The sequence below is a fragment of the Bubalus kerabau genome, chromosome 7 (genome assembly GCF_029407905.1).
Source record: "Bubalus kerabau isolate K-KA32 ecotype Philippines breed swamp buffalo chromosome 7, PCC_UOA_SB_1v2, whole genome shotgun sequence".
In the NCBI taxonomy this organism is placed as follows: domain Eukaryota; kingdom Metazoa; phylum Chordata; class Mammalia; order Artiodactyla; family Bovidae; genus Bubalus; species Bubalus kerabau.
This window is the reverse complement of record NC_073630.1, coordinates 72,251,960-72,273,324: the sequence shown is the minus strand read 5'-3', so window position 1 is coordinate 72,273,324 and position 21,365 is coordinate 72,251,960. Positions and strand designations below refer to the sequence as shown.

The window sequence follows — 21,365 nt, the reverse complement described above, 5'->3', positions numbered from 1 at the left end:
TTTATGTTTCCCTGCAGTATATGTAAATCCTTTTAAATGTTCTTAAATTTTTCCTGGAACCAGGGAACACATAAATTAATCAATAAAGATTAATCAATAATGGTGGTCATATTTCTTTGTCTTCTCCTCTCTTTTGGCTCGCTGCAGTGGTTTCTGCCTGCCCTGTCTCCCATCACGGACCTGTCTTCTGCCACCAGATTCTTCCTCATGGCTTTTCTCACTCCTTACCTCTGTGCCAGTCTAGCCCTCAGTCATGGTAATCCTCATCTCTTCCTCTTTCTCAGTTTCCATTGTGATGCCTGGTTCTCCTCTTATCTCTTCAACAGCTTATTTGAGAATCCTTTTCTAGTTTCTCTTTCCAACTCCATTCATTAATTACAGTTCTGAGACTCAGTTCCTTGCACTCCTATTCTTTTGTCCCAAGGAGAGCTCACTTTCTACTACGGACCACAAACCCCTTAGGGACAGGGACCATATATTTTTCAATATCACAGAAGGCCTGGCATATACTTGGAGCTCAACACTTATCACTGCTTTAAACTTGATAATTCCAGGAGTGGTGGTCTATAATGTCCCTCTAGAAAGTTTAGAGAAGAATTTTAAGAAAACAAACTAGTCATGGAATATATATGATTTATGTTGTCCACTGAAGTCTCTAGTCTCATAAACCTATGAAATGAAAATAGACAAGGATTACATTGAAATCTTTTATTATGACCAGCATTAGTTTTAGTACATCTTACAGAGTGACACAGATGCAATTTTGGTTGTTGTCATTGTTGTGTGCTTTATGTATATATTCCTAAAACATATCTTGAATCCCTCGTCTCTGCCCATTCTCACTTCCACGATGCTGCATGTTGTTTGCAGCCCTGTCACCTGTTACTTCGATGACCCAATGGCCTCCGACAGGTTACCCTGATGTCTTTACCCCTCATGTATTCTCCACACAGCAACCAGAGAGGTCTTTAAGCAACCTGCATGTGTTGTTCCCCTGCACCATTACCTTTCCTGGTTCCCTATTGCTCTGTGGATAAATATCCAGTGTGTGACCTGCAAGGCACTCCATGACCTCAACAGCTTTTATCAGTTCCTAGGATGCTCCACACTCCTGACCCTATACCATTACATGTCCTTTTTGTTGGGGAGACTCTGAACTTACCCTTAAGGGCTTGGCTTCTGCAGAGAAGCTGCCCTGACTCCTCAGATTGGTTCAGAAATGCTGATTATCCACTGTTATTCTCCACTATGCTTTTCTTCCATAGGACTTATGACAACCAGAAGGAAGCAACTATTTGGCTGCTAATTTGTAGCATAGTGTCTGCATTCCCTGGTGGACCAGAAGCTCTCCAAAGCCAGGCTTGCTGCCTCTGTTGCTCACCACTTTATTCAGAGGAACTAGCCTGGTATAGAAAAATAAAAGTTGTTAAAGAATCAGACCTTGCTGTCTGGTACCCAATAAAACCCTCTAGTTTAGAAAGATGTTTAAGGCATGGCTGAAGCTGGAAATTAAAGAGGCAGGCTGTGTTGGGAGTGGTGTGGTGAAGGTATACTTGAAACAGGTTCTGCAGGCCCCTAGGTGCTGACTGGAATGTGAGTTGAATGAGGGTCCATGTGAATGTTGAGCAGAGAGGCCCAACTCTGAAAGCCAAGGGTCTTTTTCTCAGTCGTGGAACACAAAGTCTTATCTGATCTTCCCCACTTGCCAAGCCTACACATAAATTTATTTGATGTATTTCTGCATCCTATTTTTTGCATAGTAGATAAATCTGTGATTATCTTTTAGGAATTCTGCTAGATGGAAGCCAACACACTAAATAAGTCACAAGTCATGATTCTTTTTAGAAAGAATAATGAGTTTCACTTCACCTTTCCCTGGCTAATTGTTGGAATTTTGACATATTAGCATCTCAGAATAAATTAAAAGCTTTCGGAAATTAAAAGCAGCATCTATGGTTTGGGAAAATTATGCATTAACTGTAAGAAACTGAACATCCCTGTAGTTCTCAATGTGCCTGCTTTTTGGAGTCCCAGAGCTAACGTCACTGCATTTTCTATTTGGTGACATTGATGTTGTTATTTTTTAATATACTAGCCATGGCAAAATACCTATGTGAAGCTTTTTAGTTATTCATTTCATTAAAAAGACATTTTTTTAACCAAAGAATAATTGGTTTTACAATGTTGTGTTAGTTTCAGGTATACAGCAAAATGGTTCAGTAATATGTAAGTATTCTCTTGCAGATTCTTTTCTATTATAGGTTATTACAAGACATTGCATATAGTTCCCTGTACTAAATATTAGGTCCTTGGTTTTTAAATCTATTTAATACATAGTAGTATGTATTTGTTAATCCTAAACTCCTAATTTATCTGTCCCCTGCCGTCCCCTTTAGAAACCAAAAATTTGTTTTCTTTGTCTGAGTCTGCTTCTGTTTTGTAAATAAGTTCATTTGTATCATTTTTTAGATTCCACATAAGTACGGAATTTGTCTTTCTCTGTCTTACTTCACTTAGTATAATAATCTTTAGGTCCATCCATGCTGGTGCAAATGGCATTATTCTGTTCACTTTATGACTGAGTAGTATTCCATTGTGTATACATACACATCTTCTTTATCTATACATCTGTCATCTGTCAATGGACATTTAGGTTGCTTCCATGTCTTGGCTTCTATAAATAGTGCTGCGATGAACATTGAAGTGTGTAGCTTTTAGAATCATAATTTTTGAAAAAAACACAGGATTTTTTTTTTTTTTTGGCTCTGCCAGGTCTTATTTGCAGCTTGTAGGATCTAGTTACCTGATCAGGGTAGAACCCAGGGTCCCTGCACTGGGGGGTCAGAGTCTTAACCACTGGACCATCAAGGAAATCCCGAAACAGGATTTTTAATTTTGAAAGAGAAAATTTTGGTGGGACCTTTCAGAAAACACAGAATGTGTCCAAGGATGTGCATAATTATTCTCTCAAAAGGAATCCCTGGCTGTGTGCACCTGACAGGGACTGGGAAGTGAACACTGGTGCTGCAGGAGACAGAACAAGACTCAAACCCAGTCTTTGCTCTCAAAGTGCTTAAATCTACTGTGGGAGATGAGGTAAGACAACACTTCTCAAATCTATACTTCAAGGAGGAAAGTTGTAAGTATTACAAAGGCATGCGTGCAATTCTGCATATTCTACGTATGTTTTATGTATCTTCTACATACGCTCAGGTATGGGAAAGATTGTTTCCAGATAGCACTGTCGTGAAAGACACTAAAAGGAAGTAAGATTTTAAACTGGTCATAAGAGATGGTAGGTTTTCTTTTCTTTTGCTTATTAATTTATTTATTATAGAGAAATAAATATATGTAGACGGTATGGACTTCCCAGGTGGCTCAGTGGTAAAGAATCCAGCTGTCAATGCAGCAGACGCAGGAGATGCAGGTTCAATCCCTGGGTCAGAAAGATCCCCTGGAGAAGGAAATGACAACCCACTCCAATATTCTTGCCTGGAAAAATGCCATGGACAGAGGAGCCTGGTGGGCTACAGTCCATGAGGTTGCCAAGAGTCAGACACGACTGAGCAGGCATGCAGACAGTATAAATGAGTGAAAAGGATCAAATAAAAACTTAATAACATCACTAATCATTGTTAACAGTTATTTTTCCTCTGTATATATTTATGTTATTGTTTTTACAAACTTGGGATAGTACATTGTATAACACTGATAATCTGATTTTCTCATTTAACATAAACATCTCTCTGTGTCTGCTTGTCAGTCAATACACGGGTATATTTTTGACTGGGTAGCAGCTAGGCAGGAAATGCCTAAATCTGAGCTGCAGGATCTTCGAGAACAAAGTTTAGGAGCAAAGTGTAGTCTTTGCGGGGAGAGACATGCTCAGCGAGGGCCAGGGAATCCCTGCTGAGTGCGCAGTTCCAACTTGGCCATTTCTCTTCTTGGCATCAGACAACGCTGGCTGCACTTAGAAAGCACAGCAAAGCGCGCCTTCCATTCTGGTTCATAGCCTGGTCTATACAGTCAGCCAAGCGCCACTGAGATGCTTGGGGAGACTAAAGGTTTTTAGAAAAATTCTCTACCTGATGGAGCAGACCTGTGGTCACCACTGAGAGTGTGCCTGACTTTTGATTTATTGCCAACTGGAGCAAACGTGGCGTGTGGGTGGCTGTATTTTAATTCAGAAAAGCACTGCCAATTATCTGGCAAAAGCCTGCAATTTTCTGAATGTTTATAATCTTAGTGGGTGTGTTCAGGGTGTGGCTTGGTGAAAAACTGAACACTTGAAAAAAACCAAGGGCAATGGTACACGGGCTGGTTGTTTTTCTCCAAAGCAGAATAAATGTTAAAATGCCTGACGTGAATGGAGGGTGATTCAGAACGTCTGACCTTCAACGCAGGAAGTTAGTGTTTGCCTCCGTGGCAGGATTCTGGGGAAGAAATGCTGGCGAGGTAAAGTTCATGGTGATATGACCAAGAGGTTTTGGAGTTGCTCATGCCCTACAGGCTAAGACTATTCCCATCTTGAAAGTCAGTGTCCTGTGCCCAGATTGGAGGTATGCAAAGATCCTCCAAGGTTTCTATTATTCATCTGCTTACACACACACACACAGAGTGATTGATTCAATGTCTATTACCATATGCCAGCAACAAAGTAAAATTCCGCTGAGGACAAATCTTTGCAATCTTCCTTATTTGTGGAGGCAGGTAGGGAGAGCAATGACACCAGACCACACTTTGACCAGCTGCAAAAATGGACACCAAGTATCAAGAGAGCAGAACTGAACCCGCAGAGCAGGCTGTGTGCTCCGAGCAGGCTGGAGAGACTGTCCTGGGAGTTCACAACAGCAGGACTGGACACTCCCACAGTGAAGAGCCCTTGGTGAGATCCCTTTGATTTATTAAGTACAGACTTCACAGGCAAAGGCAATCAAAGCAACAGTCTCATGCTAAGCAGAGCGGGGCTTAGCTGGTGCCCCCATAAGAAGCTCACCTGCACTCTCGGCCCTATGCTCCCAGAATGGGCCCATTCAGCCTCACTGGCAGTGGAGTCAGATTGCCCATCATTTCTTCAGAGAACTGCTGGTTCCTTCTCGTGCCTCCCATGCTGCCTCCAACCTAACTTACTTCCAGCTGTGCTCCCAGGCCCGCTGAGTCCGTCAGTCCTGAGGAACCATCCCCGCCCTCCTCTCCGGCCTTTGTGAGAGGACAGTCACCCCTTGGTAAGTGAATGCTCCCGGTGGTCAAGAGAGCAGTCTCTGCAGTGTGAGTTGTGTGACTCCATACGGATACAAATTGTGGATTGAAAATAATCAGCTGTGTGAACTTGGACAAATTATTTAACTTCTCAGGGCCTTGGGTTCTGCATCTAAAATGGAGGGAAAATAATGTTATCTACCTCCTAGATAGATAATACCTAGGATTATCTATGTTGTGAGGATTAAAAGACATAATACTCTTGCAATGCTCAGAGGTGTTTCTGGCACTTTACTCATATTCAATATTAACCGTTATCATCATTTTTAAGTTATTATCATTATTACAGAATTGGAAAGGCTCTTGAACATTTATCATAATTTAAAAGCTACTATTACTATTTTAGAGCAACATGGATGGACCTAAGGATCATCATACTAAGTGAAGTAAAGTCAAGTAGAGAAAGACAAATATCACATGAGATCACTTGTATGAGGAATCTAAAAAAATACCCAATACAGATGAACTTATTTAGAAAACAGAAATAGACTCACAGACAGAAAAGAAACTTATGGTTATCAAAGAGGAAAGCAGAGGGAGGGGTAAATTAGGAGTTTGGAATTAAAATATACACACTACTACATATAAAATAGAAGGTCAACAAGGACCTACTGTACAGCACAGGGAACGATACTCAACATCTTGTAATAACTATAATGGAAAAGAATCTAAAAGAAATTATATATATATATATATATATATATCTGAATTGTTTTGCTGTACACCTGAAACTAACATAACATCATAAATCAACTACATTTCAATAAAAATTGAAAACAATAAAATGAAAAATTAAAGTTACTACTACCAGTACAGAATTAGGAAGGCATGAATTTCATACTCTTTTGGCCATGGATAGTGTTTGTTGCTCTCAAAATTTAGTGACTATACAGAAACTCTTCTATCCTCTTCTTCTAGCCCATCTTCCCCCTGACCATTCATCAGATGATGAGTGAGTGGAAACCAGCAATGAAGTCTTTGCTCTGGATCTAAACTTAAATTAATTTCCACTTTAGTTTCCTTGCCAAATCCTGTGGCTGGAGGGACCAGTGAATGCTGAAAGATTTAGAGCTGTAATTAGGGGAGGGAGTGTGATTGGGAGCCTGTAGCAGGGAAAAAACGATGGATAGCGGGGTCTGACCCTGAGTTTCCTGTGTGCCCCCCTTGAAGTCTCCTTTGTGCCCAGAGCGGTCGATTCTGATGAACTCCTGAGTATGGTGGTTGTAGTTGCCTTTTGGAGTTGTTAGGATTTGAAGTATTATTTAAACAATGGCTGCGATATCTACTCCAAAGTTTTGCCGATGACATAAACACATAAACCACCAAATCTTCCACCTTTGGTTTTATGGGGAATTTTGCTAAATACTTTTCCTATGCCCTCATGTCTGGACATACCTCTGCTTCAAATTGAGAAAATGATCTCTACTATGATTAAGAGACCCCAAAGCATTATATTAAAATTTGATCAGGGTATCACATATTATTCCACAAGCCAGAAAGGAACCTATAGGCCAGAGACTATTTCATTCCAGACAACCCAAAGGGAATTTGGTTGGGAAATAGGGTAGCAGGCCCAAACAGATTTTTTAAAGTTCACCAGAATCTGCAAATCGCTAAGTAGTGCATAAAGGTCGTACTAAAGGCATTCTGATTTCCCAGGTGCTGCTAGTGGTAAAGAACCTATCTGCCGAAGCAGGAGACATAAGAGACATGGGTTCGATCCCTGGGTTGGGAAGATCCCCTGGAGGAGCGCATGGCAACCCACTCCAGTCCATTCTTGCCTGGAGAATCCCCATGGACAGAGGAGCCTGGAGGGCTACAGTTCATGGGGTCGCAAAGAGTTGGACACGACTGAAGCGACTTAGCACATATGCATGCAAAGGCTTTCAGCATAATTTAAAATACAAAACATTTTAAAATGTGCATGGTAGATTCTAATAAAATCTGGCACAGTTATTATGAGTATTTCCCATGAAGGGGAGTTCTCCTTCAGATTCTGGCTCCACTATTTATCATCTGTGTGACCCTGAATCAATTTGCTGACCTTGCTATGCCAGTTTCCTCATCTATCAAATGGGAATGATAGTAGCCACCTCCTAGGGTTAAGTAAAGGAAGTAATAGTTGCAAAGCCCTTCAGGCAGCTGTTGGCTCAAAAAACCCCTCAGTTGACCTGAGTTATAAACATAATTTTACTTTTCAAGTGTCTCATCAACCACCTGTGTAAAATCACAAACACATCTACCTTTAAATGCTTACAAATAATGTATTAAAAAAATCTTTTCATTAATATCTAACCTAGATAGCATATTCAAAAGCAGAGACATTACTTTGCCAACAAAGGTCCGTCTAGTCAAGGCTATGGTTTTTCCTGTGGTCATGTATGGATGTGAGAGTTGGACTGTGAAGAAGGCTGAGCGCCAAAGAATTGATGCTTTTGAACTGTGGTGTTGGAGAAGACTCTTGAGAGTCCCTTGGACTGCAAGGAGATCCAACCAGTCCATTCTAAAAGAGATCAGCCCTGGGATTTCTTTGGAAGGAATGATGCTAAAGCTGAAACTGCAGTACTTTGGCCACGTCATGCAAAGAGTTGACTCATTGGAAAAGACTCTGATGCTGGAAGGGATTGGGGGCAGGAGAAGAAGGGGATGACAGAGGATGAGATGGCTGGATGGCATCATTGACTCAATGGACATGAGTCTGAGTGAACTCCGGGAGTTGGTGATGGACAGGGAGGCCTGGCGTGCTGTGATTCATGGGGTCGCAAAGAGTCGGACACGACTGAGCGACTGATCTGATCTGATCTGATCTGAATGGGAACAAATTACTAGTAGTTTTATGTTTTGAATATATACAGACATACCATAAAGAAAGAATGTTTTAAAGTATCAGTTCAGTTCAGTGGCTCAGTCATGTCTGACTCTGCAACCCCATAGACTGCAGCATGCCAGGCTTCTCTGTCCATCACTAACTTTTAAAGTATAAGTTTGGTAAAATACTTTATCAAAGTGACAATATCATAAGATTTTTCTCTTCTTTCCCTTGATAAGGAAGAAGAGGAAGTTGACTTTCAGCTATGCTTCAATCTAGAAAGTTCTAGAAGGCTGCTGTCTATGGTCCATTGAATGTTCTACCAAGTAAGCACCAAAAGTTATCTAGTACTCTTCAGATGTGGGCATGAATGGCCAGGGCTGCCAGCCTGTGTCAGGGCTTGGTTGGCATTTCCATCCTTTCCCCAACAACCAGAGAGCTTTATGTGAAACCACATGTCCCTCCTCTTCTCAATTTATTCTCATGATTTTTTAAGAAATATTTATTTGGCTGCAGTGGGTCTTAGTTGCAGCCTATAGGATCTTTAGTTGAGGCATGCAACCTCTTAGTAGCTACATGTGGAATCTAGTTCCTTGACCAGGGATCAAACCCAGGTCCCCTATATCGGGAGAATGGAGTCTTAGCCACTGGACCACAAGGGAAGTCCCATAGCCCACGGTTTTAATCACCTTCTCTAGAACACTCATATATTTATTGCTTGAGCCCAGGCTTTCCAAGCTCTGAACTGTCTCTAACTTAATAAGTTCTCTAGGGTGCCCAAGAAACTGTGAAATCAATGTAACTAAAACTGAACTCATCATCTTCCTTCTCAAACTTGATCCTCTTCCAAGTACCACTATTGCACTGGATGGTACCACCATCCCATCATTATCCCATGATTCAACCATGACCTTCAGCTCAACCCTGACACCTCCTCCACCCTCACCTTTACCCCACTTTTCACCAAACCTTACATTTCCATGGACGCATCTACTTCTACATGTATCTACTCCAATCTCCACTACCTGCACTTAAGTTCACACTACCTATATTGCTTATCTGAACCACTGCCTTTTAGCTGGGTTTCCCAAATTCACTCTAGGTGAGTAACCTTTTCAAATCTAAGTCGCCTCCCTTCTTAAAATACTGAAATGATTTTTCATTATTTTCAGGATAAAGACAACTTCTTGAGTTCGTAATTCAGCCTGCAAGATCCTCCATGGTCTGGCCTCCACCCTTCCTTTCCTCTTTCATCTTGCAATCCTATTTCATTTGGTCTCTCCTCCTCTGCTTCCAGGTCATCTTTCTGTCCTTTATCTTTTTTCATATTCCCTCTTGCCACAGGGTCTTTGCGCCTATTACCTTGAATGATCTCCCATCATTTCTCAGCCTAATTCCCACTTTCCTTCTCAAGTATCTCTTCTGCAAGGAAGTATTTCTTGACTTCCCTGATGAATCAACGAATTCTAATAAAGGATATGAGAACACTGAGTACTTCTGATAGCACTTTATTAATACTTTCATCCAAAGAATATTTACTGAGAATCTACAACGTGTCAAGTTCTATTTTAGGTACTAGAGCCGAGTTACTGAACAGGACAGACGACATCTCCCTTATGGAGCTGCCTTTCTAGGATGGGAAAGAGACAGTAAACAAACAAATAAATATAAACATCACAGAATAAGTACTTTCAAAACAGATAAAGCAGGGAAGTAGAACAGAGAGAGACAGAGGGTGTCAGATTTGCAGTTTTCCATTTGTTTATATGGTTACTTGATTAATACTTATATTCCTCTCTAGACTGTAAGCTCTAAGAGAGCTGGGTTTTCTCTGTAGCATTTAGCACATATATGAGATAGTGCTTATCTAGTAATTGGAGAAGGAATTGGCAACCCAATCTAGTATTCTTGCCTGGAAAATCCCATGGACAGAAGAGCCTGGTAGGCTACAGTCCATGGTGTCGCAAAGAGTCAGACATGACTGAGCGACTTCACTATCTAGTAAAAGACATCCAGTAAAAATAATTGAATAATTTTCCTTCTAACTAACAGCAGTTGTACAGAATGGAATGCAACACTGTTGGGTTGGGTTGCCTTATGTGAGTAGATACTAATATTCTCTAAAAATGAAAATGAATAGTATGTCTTACTTCAAAGTCATTTAACTTTTTAAACCCCTATATTTTTTTAAATTTTATTTTATTTTTAAATTTTACATAATTGTATTAGTTTTGCCAAACATCAAAATGAATCCGCCACAGGTATACATGTGTTCCCCATCCTGAACCCTCCTCCCTCCTCCCAAGATCTCTGTGTTACATTCAAATATAAACCCCTATATTTGAATGTAACACAGAGATCTTGGGAAATTTCATACATTGAATACTTTGAGTGCACTTTGTTCTAAGATGAAAAAAAAAATCCTGAACACATTCTGCACTTTCTTAATTCTTACACTTGTAAATGATTTTCAAATTGAAAGTTTAAAAAAATCAGTTAAATTAGTGAACTCGGCTGTGACCAAAAAAAGCCAGCTAGAATGTGGCCCTGCTTCACAGCTGGGTTTGCACATTTGGAAAGAGTGTAACTCTCGCCAAAGAATGGGTGATGGCCCTAAAACCGTACACTTTAACTTGAGATTTTTAACTATTTCCAGGAAGCAAGACTAGCTACACTTCCAAGAGATTTTATTTTTCTTCTCTATAGAAACAGTCAGTGCTTTTGAAGAAACAGGGTTTGTCTGCTAAGCATTTCTGGGTAAGGCAAAGTGCTCTCTGGTATATCTGCTTTATTTCTCAATTAGAATGAAAACTAAAATAGGAGTGAGGATAACAGGATGGTGAGGAAAAAGCAAATGCAAACAGGATTTCTTGTGACGGTTGATTTTAAAAGCAATAAATGTATCTACAATAACTATCCAAAATGTTTTTGTGAATTTATACTCCATAGCAGGTTTTCTCTTGGTTTTCACATTTTCTACTAAAGGAGTCCTTGAGAAAGAATGATTTTGCAGAAATTCCTCCAGAAAATGAAGAGGAGGAAATCTCCAATAAGGCAAAAAATTGTGCTGAAAGCAGAATTCTAGTGAGATGGATATGAGGGTGGGTATGGGTCAAGGACCCATGAATTCATGGCCATTTGGTAAAAAATGCAAAAAAGCAAAAGCACAATGAGTTTGAAATTTTTTCAAGAATGGATCATTGCAACCAGGCAGTGATACCAGTTGAAACATAGAGCTCTAGTGACATCTAGTGCACAGAAACATGACTTTCTATGAAATGAAATGCTCCCTTGTTATATAAACTAAAAAGTAAATATATATCCATATAGGTCTGGTAGTCATGTACTGACGTGAGGGTTGGACCATAAAGAAGGCTGAGCACTGAAGAATTGTTCGTTTCAAACTGTGGTGTTGGAGAAGACTCTTGATAGTTCCTTGGACTGCAAGGAGATCAAACCAGTCAAACCTAGTGGAAATCAACTCTGAATATTCATTGGAAGGACTGATGCTGAAGCTGAAACTCCAGTACTTTGGCCACCTGATACGAAGAGCTGATTCACTGGAAAAAGACCCTGATGCTGGGAAAGATTGAAGGCAGGAGAAGAAGGGGACAGCAGAGGATGAGATGGCTGGATGGCATCAGCAACTCAATAGACATGAGTTTGTGCAAACTCCAGGGAAGCCTGGCATTCTGCGGTCCACTGGGTCGCAAAGGGTTGGACACAACTAAGTGACTGAACAACAACAATGATAGATCAAGAGAGACCATAGCAAGTCCTTCAATGGTGAGCTTTCTTATATAATATCTAATTTTATTCCTTCTGCGATCACCCTGCAAGGAAATCAGAAAAATTATCATCAATCTCATTCCACAAATGGGAAAACTGAGACTAAGAGAAAGAAAGGTGACATGCCTAGTAAGGAACAGACCAGGACAAAAACAAAAGACTTCTTCCATCTCAGACTTCTCTCTTCTCCAAATCTCTGTACTCACAGTACTGCCTTTCCAGCCTCAGAGGACACTGAAAGACATCCCCACTTTGGGAGAAGGGGAGGTGGGAGAAGCGTGGTCTGATCTCAATCCCAGGGAAATTGACTGAGTTGTCCCTCTAAATTTGTGCACTCCTGGCCTCTAAAACCACAAATTAGAAAAACCCAATTCCCTAATAAAAATGGTCATTGAAAAGTAACAAACTTTACATTTTTGTAGAGTAAATGTCCTTCTCCCCACTTTTCAAGGGCTTTCCAGGTGGCACTAGTGGTAAAGAGCCTGCCTGCTGATGCAGGAAATGTAAGAGACATGGGTTTGATCCCTGGGTTGGGAAGATCCCCTGGTGGAGGGTGAGGCAACCCACTCCAGTATTCTTGCCTGGAGAATCCGGTAGACAGAGGAGCAATTCATGGGGTCCAAAGAGTTGGACACAACTGAAGTGACTTAATAGCCCCCCAAAAGTTAGAGTTTTCCCTCAGTATATTTTACACTGCAGGCAGATCCCAAGTATCGAATTTTAAGTTTGTCCATTTACTAGCAAACACAATAAATAATAACAACAACAAGAATGCCAGATAAATAGTAAAGAAATTATAAGAAGAGTAACTGTGGGAAGTAAAGAGAGTAGAGAAAACATTTGCTTTCATTTGAGTTTTTAAAAGGAGTTATCTGCAGATAACTACAGCCCCAAATCAGACTTCTGACCTGATTTCAACCTTTCCAAAGGCTTTTTAAAAATGTTTAAGCTCTCATAGTTAAAGTACTATAAAGTCAACTTCTTTTGAATGAAATTTAATAATAACTACACACTAAAAAGTGAATTGCTATGAACAGCCAAAGTATTTGGGGGAATTATAGCTTTTCTTATTCATCTAGGGGACTCATGATATGCTTAATGAGCATTATTAGAGCATTTTTACTGGTGAAAAAGTCATTATATATGCCCTCATATATTTTAAAAGACATAATCTCAACTTCTTTAATTATAGCTCAAAGAGCAATCAACAAAAATGTACATTTGATCTTCATCTGACCTATAACCTGGATTAAATGTTCTGAAAAAAATACTTGTAATATCTCATTTTGAAATCTGATCATTTTGCATTTAGTTGATTAAAAAAAAAGTCCAAGAGAACACTCCGGAAAATTTAAAATAAGATGGGTATTTATAACATAAGGGTTTTCCCAGGCCTTCAGTTTTAAGGTTTGACCCATTAATGTATGTTTTCATTGGAATCCTAAAAGCAGAGAAAAAGACTTTAATTGAGGGTAAATGATGGTTATTTGTTGAAACAATATAATTATTTGTTCAACCAGAAAATTACTATAATTAAACTCCCATCCAGTTCAGGATTTCATTTTCATATCTGTTCTTTTGTCATAGAAAATGAACATATTGGAAGCTGCTGAGAGATTTATTAAGATGTCTTTAAAGCAAGAAATAATTAGAAATTGATTACCTGCCAATTTTGTGTATTCTTAAGAGTTTATGTTTTGTGCCCATAAAAGTTTTAGCACAACAAGTGAAGAAGTGGTTTGTCAATTGCTGTGCTGATGTCAACAAGGAGAAATCAACCCAGGTCATTAAACACCCACCTGGTTTGGTGATGGTCTACAGTGACTGAATTAACCTAATACTATACTTCCCCTGAAAGGGTGCATAATAGTCAGAAACCTAGAAGGAGAAAGAGGAATGAAGTTATTAGAATCTGATATGAGTAGTTTGTTTCAAGAAACTAGTAAGATTTGTGATAGTCAAGAAATTATGCACAACAGGAGCCTTAAATTTAAATATCCTGATCTGTCCCTGGTGGGTAAGCAGTAAAGAATCTTCCTGCCAAGCAGGAGACCTGGGTTCAATCCCTGGATTGGGAAGATCCCCTGGAGAAGGAAATGGTAAACCATTCCAGTATACTTTCCTGGGAAATCCTATGAACAGAGGAGCCTGGTGGGCTGCAGTCAGTCCATGGGGTCGCAGGAGTCAGACACAACTGAGTGATAGACTTTAGGAGCCACAGATGACTTGGAGGAGAGGTGATGACTGGAGTGATCACCAAGGGTGGTAAAGAATGGGACAAATTGGACTGCACATGCCCTGATTCAAGAGGCATCATCTACTACCCATCTGTAGTCAATAACACGAGGTAAGAATGTCAGAAGGGGTCAGAAATCAGGAGTTTTCACTGAAATCGCCCAACTTTTAAAATATTTAAATAACAATTTTAACCTAAAAACTCAGACAGGGTCGAATCAAGAATGTCTGCAGATTGCATTCAACACATGAGTCACCAGTTTATGATATCTGACATGTAACATCTGGGCTGCATCAACTTTGTATTTCTTAGTGTATATATATGTATGTGCCTCTGTGTGTGTGTGTGTGTGTGTGTGTGTGTACAGACATAGATTTACCTATCTATCTACATAGCCAAGGATAAGTCAATTTGATGAATTAAAACAACAGTCCCCACCCCTCCCCCCAATCAGCCTTCAACTATGCGATAGACAATGGTAAGGCAAACAGGATCACCCTCCATCAGATCTCCTCCCCTCCCAATTCTTCTTGGACCTCCCACCTCCTGCCCTCTCCCCAATTTCCCACCTTTGCTGTGTATGGCATCCAACAGGGAGACTTCGCAGCTCTTCTGTGCAGGACGCCTTAGACCAACTGGAGCCACTTTGCTGACAGGTGCAGAGTAACAACTGACTTTCTGCCATGGGAGTATGAAAACTCAGCTCCTCTGCCTTGGACTGGGGTGACTTTGAACTAGAACATCCACCCCAGAGCTCCCCTGCAGGATTAGGGTGATGTTTCCTTCCTCGGACTTTGTCTCCAACAGACCCTTGTTTGGCTTCCTCCTCTTCCCCTTTCTGCTCCCCTCGTCCCTGTTGGTCCCCCCAGGGGTAAGCCCTTCCTTACTAAATCACTTGCACATGAACCCTCATCTCAGAATTCTGCTGAAACCAACCAAAGAGCACCAGCCTCCACTGTATCTTCATTTCCTCTTCCTTAATATGAAGACAATAATGTTGCCTACCTTGTAGGGTGATTGTGATGATGAAAAGACTTCACATGTATAAAGAGCTTAGAACAATCTCTGGCAACCACTATGTAAGTGCTGGCTAAATATCTCTCCTGATATTTAGAAAATGCAAATAAAAATGAAACCATCTTTCAGCCAAGTTCTATCTCCTGATGAAAGCACATATTGATTGAAACTTTGGAGGTACACATATATATATGTATATATATCTATAACTCAATACATCTCTCTGTTCTCCAGGATGCACACAACTTCATGACAGACCTCATGAAGCAGGACCCCAGAAAGAAACCCAACCTAAGCGCAGAGCAGGGGTTGTGTTTATAGGTGGCAAAACCACCAGACCGTGGCATGGGACACACAGATACCCCAGACATCCTAATGAAGCATCACAATTGATTCAGCTGCAGCCCATCTGTCAAATAAACAGGCCATAGCTTAACTCCCATGGTCCATTTGTTTTTTCTACATTGGCATGGCTTAAGCTTTCTGTCTTTCCTGCAGAAATAGGCATCTCTTTCCAAATTTCTCCATTGTTGTCAACAGCACCATCATCTTTCTAATCCCTCAAGATTACAAGCTTAGGATAGTTTATTTCAAACTTTATCCTCCCAAACCAATCTATCATCATGTTTTGCTTATTGTTTTCTCACGAAGCCCAGCAGATCTTTTCCTTTCTGAAGCTGCCCCAGTAATTAATATAAGCATTAATATGTCGTGTTTGGGAATTCCCATTGTTGACTTATTCTCTTACATTCTTGCCTCTTCTGTCTTCAAGTCATTGTCAATATAGCTGGTAGAATACTGTTTTAGATTTTTCATTTCTTGCTATAACCAAAGTCCACATGTAACCTGCTCAGATTATTTAAAATACAAGAATATGGTACGATATATGTGCTGGTTCTAAGTTCTTAAAGATAAGATCAGACCTCGGAAAGTGAAAGTTGCTCAGTCATGTCTGACTCTTTGCGACCCCATGGACTGTAGCCCCGCCAGTCTCCTCTGCCCACGGGGATTCTCCAGGCAAGGATACTGGAGTGGGTTGCCATGCCCTCTTCCAGGGGATCTTCCCAACTGAGGGATCGAACCCAGGTCTCCTGCATTGTGGGCAGATTCTTTACCAACTGAGCCACCAGGGAAGCCCAAGAATACTGGAGTGGGTAGCCTGTCCCTTCTCCAGAGGATCTTCCTGACCCAGGAATCAAACCAGAGTCTCCTGAGTTGCAGGCAGATTCTTTACCATCTGAGCTACTGGGGAAGCCCCAGTCCTCTGAATAAGGTGCTATTACCCCAGTTTTACAAATAAGGAAGCTGAGAGATGTAACTTGCCTGAGGTTATCAAGCTATGTCAGAGCCATGACTCAAAGCCGCAGCAGTCTGGTTCCAGAATCCATGCACTTACTGTCAGGCACTTACTGACAAACTGCAAAACCAGCCTCACCTCCCAGTCAATGCCGCTGTTACCATCATCAACCTTTACCACTACCTTCTCTCAAACCTTCAGTTATCATCTCTGAGTTGCTGTGTGTCATTCTGTAGGCAGAACAGGACAAGAAGTGTTCTGTGAAATAGTGAGAAGGTGGCTTGTTTGGAAGATTTAAGGAGGAAAGTCATAGGAAATAATGCTGGGGTTTGGGTAAGTGATATCTTGGTGGAGGATCATACACACTAGTGAGTGTATCTATCTCTGGCTCTCAAAATGTTAATCATCTCAGTTTTCCAGCCTCCCACCTTGAAATCTGTTTCTTAGGGAACTTGGCCAGAGGCTGTTTTACAGTCCCACCAAGTGCTCTTCCCCAGAGACCAGGAATCAACCTCAGAAAGAGCCTATGAGTAACTTTCTTATACTCTTGAATTCCTCAAACTTCCAAGACTCTTCCTCAAAGGTTGGAGCAGGGGTTATCTCTCTTTGCTTGAGAGTATTAATTCTAAGTTTTGTTTGAAGGTAAATAAGAATATATGTATTTTTAACTTAAAGACTTTGAGGATTCAAGTAATATTTCCATTATTACCACACTGATGTATATTATTTCATGTTCAGATGACCTATCCAAATTCTTATTTACCTTCAAATGAACTAAATTTGACTGTGGTCATGAACCTTTAGTAATTTGCCAATCCTTGCCATAACTACCACCCACTCCAGTTCATTTTCAAAGTAATTGCTTAAGTGATCATTCACATCTTCCTTCAGTTCAGTTCAGTCGCTCAGTCGTGTCCAACTCTTTGCGACCCCATGAATCGCAGCATGCCAGGCCTCCCTGTCCATCACCATCTCCTGGAGTTCACTCAAACTCACGTCCATCGAGTCAGTGATGCCATCCAGCCATCTCATCCTCTGTCGGGTCCCCTTTTCCTCCTGCCCCCAATCCCTCCCAGCATCAGAGTCTTTTCCAATGAGTCTTAGGAACACATTATTATTTGCTGAATCTTTTAGCCAAAATAGAATTACTAGGAGTGGTTTCACAAACAATTATAATTAAATGCTAAAAATCAACAAAAATATGATACAAAAGTTTTGCAACATAACTATTAACTGAAGAAAATAAATGAAAGACTTCAAATGTACATGGTTCAGTCACCATCTGGAATGGCTTAATATAAAATACAAAAAGCAATACTATAGACTGCATGTTATTGTATTTCTTCAAACTAACTCAATTAAAGAGCCGTATAGTGGGAGCAGATTGTGGTTATTTGGCTCGGGGGAACATAAACTTTTAAATTACTGTTTTCATTTTGAACCCAAAGGGAGGTGACAAAGAAGAGTTGGACACTAATCCTTTTAAAATTATCTCTTGAGGGAATATAGCAACAGTTTTATTTCACTATAACTAAGACATAATTTCAATATGGCTCCCCAGCTGAATCAAACATGATCGTGACAGAGTCATTGGCAGTAGATTAGTTGGTGGCATGAGGTCAAAGCAGGAAGTGGGCAGAAGGTACTCAAAGTCAAGTTCTCTTGGCTTAAATTATTGCAGGTTTTAAATATTCCTTACAATACTGTCTCGGGATCAGAGCAAGACGGTAGAGTTTGTCATCTTAAATAAAGTTCTGCTACTTCCTGAAATCTTAACATCACCGCTAATCTTAACTCTAACAATCAGCTATGGCCCATATCACCCTAGATATCTCTCTTAAATAATTCCTGGAGGGTATCTTTAACAAAAGATTAGTTTAGAGTGCCAAAACCCATTTTAAAACATCACTACTAGATAAAGCTTTGTTGTTGTTGTTTAGCCACTAAGTCTGACTGCTTTGTGACCCCAAGGACTATAGCCCACCTGGCTCCTCTGTCCATGGATTTCCCAGGCAAGAATACTGGAGTGGATTGCCATTTCCTTCTCCTGGGGATCTTCCAAACGGAAGGATCGAACTCATGTCTCCTGCACTCGCAGGCAGATTCTTTGCCACTGAGCCACCAGGGAAGCCCTTTCATAAAGCTTGCCATACATTAATTGGTGCATCCATAATCACTATTTAAGCATTAATTCACACCAAATCTTATTTTTTAAATAGTGTAATTTACATTATTAAAATATAAAGAAATGTAGAAAATTGTTTTAGTTGCTCAGTTGTGTTCGACTCTTTGAGACCCTATGGACTGTAGCCTGCCAGGCTCCTCTGTCCATGGAATTCTCCAGGCAAAAATATTGGAGAGGGTTGCCGTTCCCTTCTCCAAGGTATCTTCCCAACCCAGGGATTGAACCTGGGTCTTCCCACATTGTAGGCAGATGAGCCACCAGGGAAGCCCCAGTAACAGAAAATCAAGGGTAGTAAAATATTTGAAAGCAAGGTTAGTACATTAAAATATAATGTACAGTTGCCAGAAGTCAAAGCAAAGAGAAAAATGTCTCAATGTATAAAATTCGCAGAATTCATAAGGAGTACTTTTTCAGTGGATACCAGCCTTTCTTGGTATTAATATCTGAAAGTAATTTATTCTGTAATTCCTTATAAAGGAGGTCTGGTCAAATTCACTTTTAACCACAGAATCTTCCTTAACAGGGCAGTACATGTGCTCTTTCTTTGTACTGAGTTCTTAATGTGTTTATTTGTCTTTTATTCCAAAATGTTGATTGAGTACCTAGCATTTGTGTCAGATGCTGGGGAATTTGTGTCAGATGCTCAATCCTTGAGCAGAACAGACACAATCATGCTATGGAATTTAAAGTCTGGTGAGAGGTGAGATTTTTGAAAACGACATAAACAAACATGTAATTATACTATATATCTATAATGTAATATGTAAATATATATAGTTACAAACTATGATCTGGGCTATAAAGGAAATCTATGCAGTACCATGAAAACAAGTGGCTTGATCTACCCTTAAAGGCCAAAGAACACATCCCTGAGGAAATAAATGAAGCGTGTGCCTGGAACTATAAAAGGAATATTATCTCATTTAATACTACATTATGCTGGGGGGATTTTTTTCCCCCTATTGTTTAAGGGAAATAGAATCTGGTCTTGTTTTCCGAATTTCCCGTGGAGATGCTGAGCCCTTCTGGGCATCAATCAGGCCTGCTTCTTCTGTATCTTCCATCCTGCCTCCACCATGTCAGGAGCACTGCAGTGCTCAAGAAACCCTCAGTTCAGTCAACTGTAACTGAAGAAGAATAGAATATAGTTTAATACCGCCACCACCAAAAGTGCTCAGCAAGAAAATACAGCTCCCTTTTAGCCTCAGTGCTTAGTACTTTGGACTAACAAATGTTTTAATTGACAGGAAATTCAAATACATCTTCCAAGCATTTTATTATTATTACAAGTTTTTGGAGGGATTGGAGTTCCCCTGGAGAGAAATTTAAGCTGGAGAGCTGGAAAAACCCAGGCTTTGTTACAACCTGGGACTTTTTCTTCACATGCTGTTTTTCTTCTGCTCACAGTAACTGATATTTCAATATTCCCTCTGCAGCAAAGAACCAAGCAGCACCTGCAGACCTGTTCTCTTGTTCCTACCATAACAAATTGTTAATTATTCACAAATACTGCCAAATTGTTTTAACATGTCACTGAGGTCACTTGAGCGAGCCTCGACTTCTCTCATCCCCATCTCTCCTTTTTCCCCCTTCTCATCTTTCTTCCCTCCCTTTTCTTTTCTTTCTCTTACATGAATCTCTCTCCCTGTCTAACCTACCACCTCCCCTTCTCAGGATGTAAAAATAATAAGACTTGATGGTGCTGCATCATGACACAAAGCCCCTGGAGATCAGTGATTATGTGCTTAGTGACTTCCCCCTAGACTAGGGCTGTTCCTGCCTGGACATGCAGGAGAGAGGGCTGGCCTTGAGTGGTCCCTGCAGGTTTGTAGGGGCCTTTAAGGTACAAGCAAGGGAAGAAGGGCTGTTGGAACAAAAGGGAAAAATGGTCCTGTCTCACATGGAAGAGGAGCAAATATCAAGGGAAGATAGTAATAATGAAATCAGTGCGAACGGGCACAGAGTAAGGTTGGAACGCAAAGAGAAAGCCCTCAATGGGGAATGAGCAAAGTATAGTTAGACTGGGTTAGAAAACAGGATTTTGGGAAATTCCCAGAGCCAAGGACGCAAGAGAGAGCTTAGTCTTGAGCTGAGTGTGGAAGGGGGGATTGCTATTGAGGGTCCTTTATCCAGGCAACTTTCCCCCCCAGCTTTATTGAGATAAAATTGACTTATAACATTGTGTAAGTTAAAGGTTGTAAAGAGTCAAACATGACTGAGTGACTTTAAATGTAAATAAATGCAAGGTGTGCAATATTGTCAGTTTGATATGCTTGTATATTATAAAATGATTATCACCATGGCCTTGGCTAATGTCTCCATCAGGTCACATGATGACGACCATGGCAGAATGATGATGGAGGGTGGGCTTAACCATAGAGTTCTAGATTCAGATGACCCAAATTTGAATCCCGATTCTGCTTCTTAACCTACATGACCTTGGGCAAGTGACTCATCTTCTCTAAGTCTCATTGCCCAATCTGTAAAATGGGGAGAATAGAAAGAACCTGGGCTTCCCTGGTGGCTCAGCAGTAAAGAATCTGCCTGCAATACCAGAGACACAGAAGACATAGGTTCGATCCCAGGGTCGGGAAGAATCTCTGCAGGAGGACGTGGCCACTTGCTAAACTACTCTTCCCTGGAGCATCCCATGAACAGAGGAACCTGGCGGGCTACTGTCTGTAGGGTCTTAAAGAGTAGGACAAGATTCAAGTGACTTAGCACACACGCAGTATGAACCTACAGTGGCAATTGCCCAAGAAGAGGTAGCTGT

General features: G+C 40.6%; 1 long non-coding RNA gene across 1 annotated transcript; it reads left to right on the top strand.

The window, feature by feature from the left end:
* The first annotated feature begins 4,972 nt into the window (after positions 1 to 4,972).
* Positions 4,973 to 9,538, top strand: LOC129657237 (uncharacterized). Its single transcript, XR_008716630.1, has 3 exons — positions 4,973 to 5,225; positions 8,308 to 8,394; positions 9,241 to 9,538. It is a non-coding gene; the product is annotated as an uncharacterized LOC129657237 (long non-coding RNA).
* The last annotated feature ends 11,827 nt before the right edge of the window (positions 9,539 to 21,365 follow it).